Below are 10,244 nucleotides of genomic sequence, written 5' to 3' on the forward strand. Positions count from 1 at the left end.
GCTGTGCTGTGTTGGCCACTCCTCTTCATCCATTTTTTAAAGATCATCTAAAAGGACAGATAATCTCCGACAATGTGTGGACAGACCAAAACTCTAAGTATCTTTGGTCATGGCAAATTAAGACCATTGAAAGGATGCACAGTTTTGATCCCCTATGGGTTCCGCATTTCAGACGATCCTTAGTGATTTATCACTGTTCATCTCAGAGGCTAAATTGATCATTTATTGGGTTCCTACTATGTGCCAGGCATTGTGGATACAAAGACAAATAAACCTTAAGAGGAAAGGATTGAGCTCCTTGAGTCCGACAGGGACTTGAGTCCAGGCTGAAGTTGTCAGACTCGGCAAATAAAAATAACACGAGGTCCAGTTAAATTTGAACTCAGGTAAACAAAAGAAAAAAAATTTAGTATAAGTATGTCCCAAATATCGCATGGAACATTTATAATTGAAAGTATTCACTGTCTGTCTGAAATTCAAATTTAACTGGGCCCCCCGTGGGGTTTTTTGGTTGTTTTGGAAAGCAACCCTAATCCAGGTTTTTCTTCGGTCTGCAAGAAAAGGGCGTTAGCCCAGAGACCATCTTCAAAGCAAGCAGTAAAAGGAACAACCACAGACTGTTATTTTGTCAGCTCTTCATTTGTTTCCGTCAGAGGACAGAAACTGCTCATCCTGACTAACCCTTCATCAGGTAGTCTCACTAGCCATGTGGCCACATAGCACACTGCCCTTTTATTTTAGAGCAGTTTTAGGTTCACAGCAAAACTGAGAAGGTACAGATTTCCCATATAATACCTTCTGCCCCTTCCCACCAAATCACCTCCCTGTTATCAACAACCCTCACCAAAGTGACACATTTGTTACAAGTGACGAACGTACACAAACACACCATTATCACCCAAGGTCCAAGTTTACATTACAGATCACTCTTGGTGTTGTACATTCCATGGATTTGGACAGATGTATAATGACACATATCCACCATTATAGCGTCATACAGAGCAGTTCTGCCGCCCTAAAAATCCCCTGTGCTCCACCTGTTCATCTCTCCCCACCCCTCCAACCCCTGGCAACCACTGATCTTTTTGCTGTCTCCCTAGTTCTGCCTTTTCCAGAGTGTCATACAGTGGGAATCATGTAGCACGTAGCCTTTTCCTATTGGCTTCACTCCCTTAGTAACATGCATTTAAGTTTCTTCCGTGTCTTTTCCTGGCCTGATAACTTGTTTCTTTTCAGCAATGAATAATACTCCATTGTCTGGATGAACCACAGTTCATGTATCCATTCACCCCTGGAAGGGTATCTTGGTTGCTTCCAAGTTTGGGCAACTATAAATAAAGCTGCTATAAACATTCATGTGCAGGTTTTTGTGTGGACATAAGTTTTCAACTCCTTTGTATAAACACCAAGGAGCACCATTGTTGGATCACACGGTAAGAGTACGTTTGGTTTTGTAACCAAAGAAACTGCCAAAGTGTCACGCAAAGTGGCCGCGCCGTGTTGCATTCCCACCGGTCGTGATGAGGGTTCCCGTTGCTTCACATCCTCGCCAGCACTTGGTGTTGGCAGTGTTCTGGATTTTGGCCATTCTAATAGGCATGTAGGGGTATCTCACTGTTGTTTCACACTATACTTTTTCATACAACTACTGCGGTATTCGTTTAGGGTAAAAGCTAATCTGTCATTATAACAATAGGGGACCAAAACTGGCAAGACCATCCTCCATGGAAAACTTCCATCTCTAGGTCCAAGGTATCTGCTCAAATTGCTACCATTTACCTGCTAGTGGGGAGGAGCGGGGGAAAGATATAGGGCAACTAGTCTTCATTTTAAGGACAGGACATGGAAGTGACACCCATCACTTTTATTAGCCTGAACCGACTCACATGACCACTCCTAGCTGCGTGGGAGGCTGGGAAATGTATCGATAGTTTATAGCCACATACCCTGCTACTATTCTAGGGGACTGCACTGCTAAAAAGAGCAGAGTGGATGGGGAGGGGGCAGTCAGAAGTCTGTCAGAACTTATCACTTGGTCATCAGGTATTACGTGTGTAATTATTAATCTCATGGCTCTGCTCCCCCACCTGGATTGTAAGTTCCATGGGGGCAAAGATGTCTAACTTGCCCGTCACTCTGTTTCCAGGGGCCCAGGATGCTATCCACAAATACTTATTAAATATTAGAAGCGAGGAAAAGATTGAGGAAGAAAAGGAGAATTACCGCCCAAGGTCACTGCCCTCCAGCAAAGACCCACACCCTGGGGCAGGCAACCCACAAACGGGAGGATAATCATAGCTGTGTGCCTCCTGCAGCAGGCGCTCTGTAGGGCCCTCCCCTGGGGTCTTCTCACTGACTGTCAAGCTCTGTTCTCGTCCCCTCTCAGCCTGGGCCTGCCTGTCTCTGGGCCCTCTGCTCTCAGCCAGGCAGGCCCCGAACATGCTCTGTGGTTCTATCCGTCCATGTGTCCACACGGGCACTTGGCATAGTTCACATAGGACAGGCTAATGCCCAGCTGACACCCCTGCTGCAGGGTCCTCCCCTATAATTACCACATCTGCTTCACATGTACCCACCCACCTCAGGGAAGCCACTGTAACCTCCTCTCCCCTCCCCTAGTATCACACAAGATCCTACTTTTGTCTTGGGCTACTTGAGTGATAGAGGCCAGATTCCATCTCTGGATAAGGGACTGAGCAGCTCTCTACCTCAGGGCAAAGGACCACATCCTCAAATGAACGCTCCTTGCTTCAAATGGACTGACAAGATACCCAAACTGGCACTTCATGTGTTGGCATTCTAGACTCGGTGGAATTATCCAGTCGCCTAGAATAGCTGCAATGATTGAGATCTGAGACAACATTTGAGCCTTTAAAACACTGTGCAACTCAACACAGACAGTAAACGTTTGGAGACAGACAGTTTTAGGTTCATGTACCACTCAACCTCTTACTAGCTGTGCAACCTAGGGCAAATGACTTAACCTTTCTGAACCTCGATTTCCTATCTGTAAAACATGAACAATAATAGTACCTACCTCATAGGGTTCTGTGAGGATTAAGTAAGCTATATATTGGGCTGGCTAAGAAGTTCGTTCGTGTTTTTCCCAAGATTTTACAGAAAAACCCAAACGAACTTTTTGGCCAACCCAATATTTTATGTAATGTCTGGTTTTGATGTGAGTGTGAATTTTTTTAATGGACACAAATTCCTTCCCACTCCTCCTGTGAAGAGGCAAAGGACATGTCTTCTCCCATTGAGTCTGGGCGGACTTGTGGCCACTTCGGCCAACAAAGTGCCATGGAAGTGCCCTCCGTGGCTAGGTCAGGGAAGGCCATCCAGGTTCTGCCTCCCCTCGTGGGATGCCTGCTCTGGGAGAGGTCGGCTCCCATGCAGGGAGTCTGACTAACCCAGCTCATCATGCTGGAGAGTCCACACGTAGATGCTCCAGGGAACAACCCGGCACAGCTCTTGGTGCTCCCAGTGGACAGCCAGATGTCAGCCACATAACGGAGCCTGCGTGGACACCTAGCCCAGTAAATCCTGCAGACGACAAGCATCTGACTGCAACCTCCACAAGAGCCACCCAGCTGAGCCCTTTCCAGATTCCTCATCCACAAAATCATGAGCAAAGTGAAAGTTTACACCAGTTTATACCAGTTTATGAAGTGCTAGGGCAGGTTATTATATAGCAACAGCAACCAGAACAACGAGCAACAGGAAGTGGTAGCAAATATTAATACTGGGCTTCCCTGGTGGCACAGTGGTTGAGGGTCTGCCTGCCGATGCAGGGGACACGGGTTCGTGCCCCGGTCCGGGAAGATCCCACATGCCGCGGAGCGGCTGGGCCCGTGAGCCATGGCCGCTGAGCCTGAGCGTCCGGAGCCTGTGCTCCACAACGGAAGAGGCCACAGCAGTGAGAGGCCCGCGTACCGCAAAAAAAAAAAAAAAAAAAAAAAGAATATTGATGCAGCTTCTAAATCCCATAAGCCCTAGAATCGAGCCTCCTGCTTTCCATGGTGTGAATACCCCAGGGTGTCACAGTTCAACCCATCAGGCTACACTTAGAGTTCCCCCTCTTCAGAGCCTGGTTTCTTTCAGTTCTCTGCTAGGTTTCCTGTCTAACTTCTAGATCAAGACAGTCTGAATAAACTTTAGATAAATACTTAAAATTATTTCCTGGAAGCTCACCAAACCAAACATGTGAATCCTCCCCCGTCTGCACAAGTGAAAACAAGTTATATAATTTCTGTTTCCCGGGGTGGAAAGGGCTATGCAAGACACAGAACACTGGGACTGCTGCCTGTCGTCTGGAATCGCATTTTAAATAAATAGACGAAGCAAACTGCACAGAAATGATGAATAATGAAATAGTAGGAGTAGAAATTAAAGAGCAATGGGAACTACAGGAGCTATTTCTGTCCCTCACTGAGAATTCCTAAAGGCTTAGGCTAGGTGTTTATTTCTCAGGGAGCGGATTATTTTTAACGGCTTTGAATATGACGCCTCCATGACACCCATTACTCCCAAACGCCTGCAACGTACTTCTCAGATCTAACCATCACTGCAGGGTCGAGGTTCACATTGAATGTGTGTGTTTTTCCTTCAGCTATTTTAAGTGTTCCATCAGCTTGCTCAATTATTTATGGAATTCCTTCTCTGATGAGGAAGTTACTTTCTGTAGAAACTGGAATTATTTTACATTCCACCTTTTTCCTCCTTTCCGCTTTCTCCACCGTCACAACACATTCCAGTCCATCCATTTAGCGCGGTGTCATCTGGGGTGGCATGAGCATCTTCCTGAAGACGGATACTAAACAGAGGTCAGATTTGAACAGGAAGAACATCATGTCCGTGGCCATGCCTTCTTCTACTCCGTGCCCTCAGGCTATCTCGTGGCATGTTTAAGAAACGTTTTGCAGATGCGTAAGTATTTTTAAAACATGCAGGATTCTGAAATCGTTGTGGCAATCACTATTTGTTTTAAATGCGTGCGAATATTTGGAAAATTAAAATGAGACAGTTGGTGCTGTGGTGTCCTGCTGCCCACACTTGACTGATGACCAGAACCACACAGTGATTTTGTAAAAGTGCAGACTCCTGGATTTTGCCTCAGCTAAATGGAAAAAGAGACTCTGGGAAAGGGGTTCAAGAATTCATGTGTACCCTAAAATCTTCCCAGTGATTTGATGGCCAGCCAGCTCCGAAAGCCTCACCCACCTGCATCTACGCCCTCCATAAAACGTCAAGAGGGAGGAGCTGTAAGCAAGCAGACAACAGATGAGTCACAGGACTGAGGTTCACCCAGAAAGCTGCCAGGCCTGGATAGGACCAAACAGAGCTTCCTCCTTCCACTTGTGCAACTAACAAACAAACATCTTTCAAGGATCCAGAATGAATGAATTATAAGACAGCAGGGAACAGAGGAACATGACTTATTCTCTGCCATCAAGAAACTCAGAATCTACTTATTCATTCATTCATTCATTCACCAAGTATTTACTGAGCGCTTGCTCTGTACTGGGTACTGCTCCAGACACTGGTGAAACAATACCTAACAGACATGGTTCCTGTCCTCCCAGGATAATGGTATTTAGCACAGGCTACTTTCCTTCTGTAGGAAGGTAAACAGGTAACACATGAGTTTGACTTTGACAACTTCATTAGGCAGTTCATTCGGCAGAAGCAAGACAGCACATGTACGAGCCTGACAGCGAGTGTCTCCTTAAATTCTGCAGCCCAGACACTCACTTGCCTTGCCCTGGTCCCAGCCGTGAGGTTCAGAGGTGTCACGGGTGGGATTCCAGCATGTGCAAAGGCAAGAAGATGCTGAAGATTATTCAGAAAATGATGAAGAATCTAGAGCGGCTGAAGTACAGAACGCACAGGGTAGGGGAGTGGCTGGAGAGTCTGCTGTGGCTGAGGGGAGAGTCCAACTGCAGCCTACGGACAGTTGTGAAATTCTTTTCACGCCGGATGTTTTTTCTCTGTCTGTATGACAATCAGATTATCCTTTTGATTTTTTAAAAAGATCACTCTGACAGCAGCTTAAAAATGAGAGAGAAGGGGAAATCCTTGGACCAAGAAACAAAGCAGCTATTACAGTAGTGCCAGAAAAAGGTAATAGACATTTCAGTTGAAGCAATGGCCTGAATGGAAAGAAAGCCTTGGTGCTCAAAGCTATAGGGATGCCGACAAGAGAGGAAAACTCTAGGGCCACCCAAGTAAGGAGTCTAACTATACCCTTCAGTGGAAACACACAAAGAGAATAACATAAACTTGCCTCTTTCATCCTTAGCACTGCCTAGAATTTTTTAGATTTCTTAAAAAAATTCACTACCATAAACCAGCTCTCACATAGGTTTGTGGTCCAAATACACACTAATTATGTGATAAACACACACACACTCACACACACACCTCAAGTACAGAATTTAATTTAAAGTTAGCCCTGGCAGGACTTCTCTGGTGGCACAGTGGTTAAGAATCCGCCTGCCAATGCAGGGGACACGGGTTCGAACCCTGGTCCGGGAAGATCCCACGTGCCGGGGGGGCAACTAAGCCCGTGCACCACAACTACTGAGCCTGTGCTCTAGAGCCCACAAGCCACAACTACTGAGCCCACGTGCCACAACTACTGAAGCCTGCGCACCTAGAGCCCGTGCTTCACAAGAGAAGCCACCACAACGAGAAGCCTGTGCACCGCAACGAAGAGTAGCCCCCGCTCTCCACAACTAGAGAAAGCCCGTGTGCAGCAACAAAGACCCAATGCAGCCAAAATAAATAAATAAAAATTAATTAATTAAAAAGTAAATAAATAAAAATAATAAAGTCAGCCCTGGGGTAGCTATACGCCAAGGTAAATGGCAGAAGCAAATACAAACCCTCACTGGAGTAACACCATCATCCCAGGCCTCAAAAAATTCTCATAGATAAAGTTCCAAGGAAAACAAACAGCTCACAGTATAAAAGTACTAAACATGGAGAAACAACATATCACAAGTGAGAGCCAGGAAAAACAACAAACCATATAGTCACTCCCACAAAGACTTCAGATACTGGAACCCTACAATACAAAATGAAAAATAACAATGTTTTAAGGAACATTTAAGGAAAATGACAACTTTGAAAATATGCACCAGGATGCACCTCACAGAGACAAAGAGAGAGAAATATAAAATAGAGGTCTGAAGCATAGAGAATACAAAAGGGTCCAACTTATGTCCACTTGGAGTTTCACGTGGAGACAATAGAGGCATTGAGTGGAAGCACTATTTACAGAATTGGTGAAAGACAGCAATCGTCACATCAAGGGGTTTTTTAGAAATTCTCACTGAGACAAAGCAGTGAAGCTTCCGAACACCAAAGAAAAAGAGAAGATCATAAAAAGGGAGAAAAAAACATCATCAACTTAGGAATGGCAATTATAGTTGAACTCAGAGAAGCAAAAATGAAAGCTGACAGTGAAACAATATATTTAATGTGCATAAAGAAAATAAATGCCAGCCTAGATTTCTGTACCCAAAGAAACTTCTTTCAAGAACAAGGAAGAATTAAAGTCAGTTTCTTGAAAGAATTTAGGTCAAAAACTGAAGGAGTTTACCACCAATAGTCCTTTGGTAAAGAAAATTCTAAAGGATGTACTTCAGGCCTAAGGAAACATATCCCTGATCAAAGATCTGAGACTCAAGAAAGGTAGTGGTCAAAGATGTTAGTAAACATGTGAGGAAATCTAAACAAATATGAACTGTTTAAAACAATAGTAATAATGGATAATGAGAGAGAAGGCAGGACAGAACTAGAATCTGAAAAAGAATAACATATAAACTTAGAGAGGATGATGAGAATTATAATATTCTATGATCGATGTATTGTCAGGAAGAAGGCAAAAATACATACAAACTTTAGACTTTGTTAAATAGGCATGTTAAAATATAAACGGTTATGACCAAAATAATATACATAAAACATAAAACTTCTAAACAGAGGGGGAAAATGGAATGAGATAAAAGGGAACATATATCTTATACAATATGTATACATAACATAAAGGTAATGATATATGATTTTTCCACTTTGTTCTATATCCATATAGATCTATCTATATAAATTGGGAGATTGGGATTGACATATACACACTACTATATATAAAATAGATAACTAATAAGGACCTACCGTATAGCACAGGGAACTCTACTCAATACTCTGTAATGACCTATACGGGAAAAGAATCTAAAAAAGAGGGGATATATGTATATGTATAACTGATTCACTTTGCTGTACACCTGAAACTAACACAACACTGTAAATCAACTATGGTCTAAAAAATAATAAGAAAATAAAATAAGGATATATAAAGAGACAGAATCAACAAAGCTAAAAAATCAGTCCTTTGGAAAGGTACTAAAATAGACAAATGTCTGTCAAACCTAGCCAAGAAAAAAGCAGGCACAGATAAAAAAGCACCACAGATAAATCATGTCAAGAATGAAACAGAACAGGTGTTGGCCTTGTTCTCCGCCTTTCTGTTTTTCTGTTTGCAGACACCACCCTGCTCTCATCAGCCTCCAGCCCACGTCTCCTTGAGACCTAACACCACCCTTCAATTAAGTTGCAGAGTTCTAATGGAGAGATATTCGCAAGTTGATGTTGAAATTGCCAAACAGTCTGTGACTATCAAGACCATGTTGGAAGATTTGGGAATGGATGATGAAGGAGATGATGACCCAGTCCCTCTGCCAAATGTTAATGCAGCAATATTAAAAAGGTCTTTCAGGGGTGCACCCACCACAAGGATGATCCACCTCTTCCTGAGGATGGTGAGAACAAAGAAAAGTGAACAGATGATATCCCTGTTTGGAATCAAGAATTCCTGAAAGCTGACCAAGGAACACTTTTTGGAGCTGATCCTGGCTGCAAACTACTTAGACATCAAACGTTTGCTTGATATTATCTGCAAGACGGTTGCCATTATGATCAAGAGGAAAACAACTGAGGAGATTCGAAAGACATTCAATATCAAAAATGATTTTACGGAAGAAGAGGAAGCCCAGGTACCCAAAGAGAACCAGTGGTGTGAGGAGAAGTAAAATTTTGTGCCTGACGCTGTAACACTGTAAGAATTGTTCCAAATACTAGTTGCAGCGCTCTGTTTATAATTGTTAATGTTAGAAAAACAGTTGACAAATGCAGCAGCAAATCAATTTTATTAGTGGAATACTGTCCTCATTGCATGTGTAGTTTCAGTACGGATTCCAAACCTATGGCTGAGTTTCTTCTAGTATGATCAAAAGTTTCTTTTTTCTTTGCTCTGAATAAAACTGAACTGTTGATTCTCTATAGAAAGTGGCATTTGGGGCTTTCCCTCTTTTTGTAAAGCAATTTCTGCCTAGTTTATTGTCCAGTTAACTTTAGTGACTTTTGAAAGTTGACACTGTAAATAAGACAACTTGCAAAAAAAATTAAAAACAAAGGTTATGCCAGTCTCTAAAAATGAGTTGTGGAGAATTCCCTCTTTTTCTTCTTTCTGGAAGATTTTGTGTAAAATTTCAAGGATCTATTCCTTGAAATGTAAAAGAATTTGTCAAAAAAGTTTTGGGGCCTGATATTTCTTCAGAAGAAGTTCTTTAAACAAAAAAAAAAACGTTTATAGGGGTTTTAGTTCTTGTTGGATTAGTTTTGGTAAGTTTTATTTTAGTAATGTAAACATTTCGAATTTATTGGCATAAAATTAATTATAATACATATGAAGATCCTGAGCACATCTCCTCCCGTGGACACACCAAAACCACAGCTACATGTAGAACAAGTCTCCCCGAGAACGACCTGAAGACTAGCGGGACAGCCCTTATAGGGATATTAAGAATAAACCATACTGAGACAGGAAGGAGGGGCGGAGACATAATCTAGTCAGGACCCACACCCCCAGAGCAGCAACCCACAAACAGGAGGGGATATCACAAACTCAGAGGTCCCCACTAAGGATGAGGGGTTTGGGCTCCACACTGGGCACTCCAGGCCCAGGGTGCAGCACAGGGAAGACGAACCCCCATAACTGGCTTTGAAAACCAGCAGGGTTTACATCCAGGAGAGCCTGAGGGCTGCAGGAAACCAAGACTCCACTCTTAAAGGGGTTAAAAGGGTCACACATAAGCTCATCAGCACAAAGCAGCAGATTAAAAAGCCTGGAGCTTTAGCCATCCTGCCAAGACTGCCTCAGAAGCCCCCAACCCATGCCCAAATCA

General features: G+C 43.2%; 1 pseudogene; it reads left to right on the forward strand.

Moving 5' to 3' along the window:
* The first annotated feature begins 8,605 nt into the window (after window positions 1–8,605).
* Window positions 8,606–9,089, forward strand: LOC116753485 (annotated as a pseudogene).
* The last annotated feature ends 1,155 nt before the right edge of the window (window positions 9,090–10,244 follow it).

Source organism: Phocoena sinus, chromosome 4 (genome assembly GCF_008692025.1).
Source record: "Phocoena sinus isolate mPhoSin1 chromosome 4, mPhoSin1.pri, whole genome shotgun sequence".
Lineage (NCBI taxonomy): Eukaryota > Metazoa > Chordata > Mammalia > Artiodactyla > Phocoenidae > Phocoena > Phocoena sinus.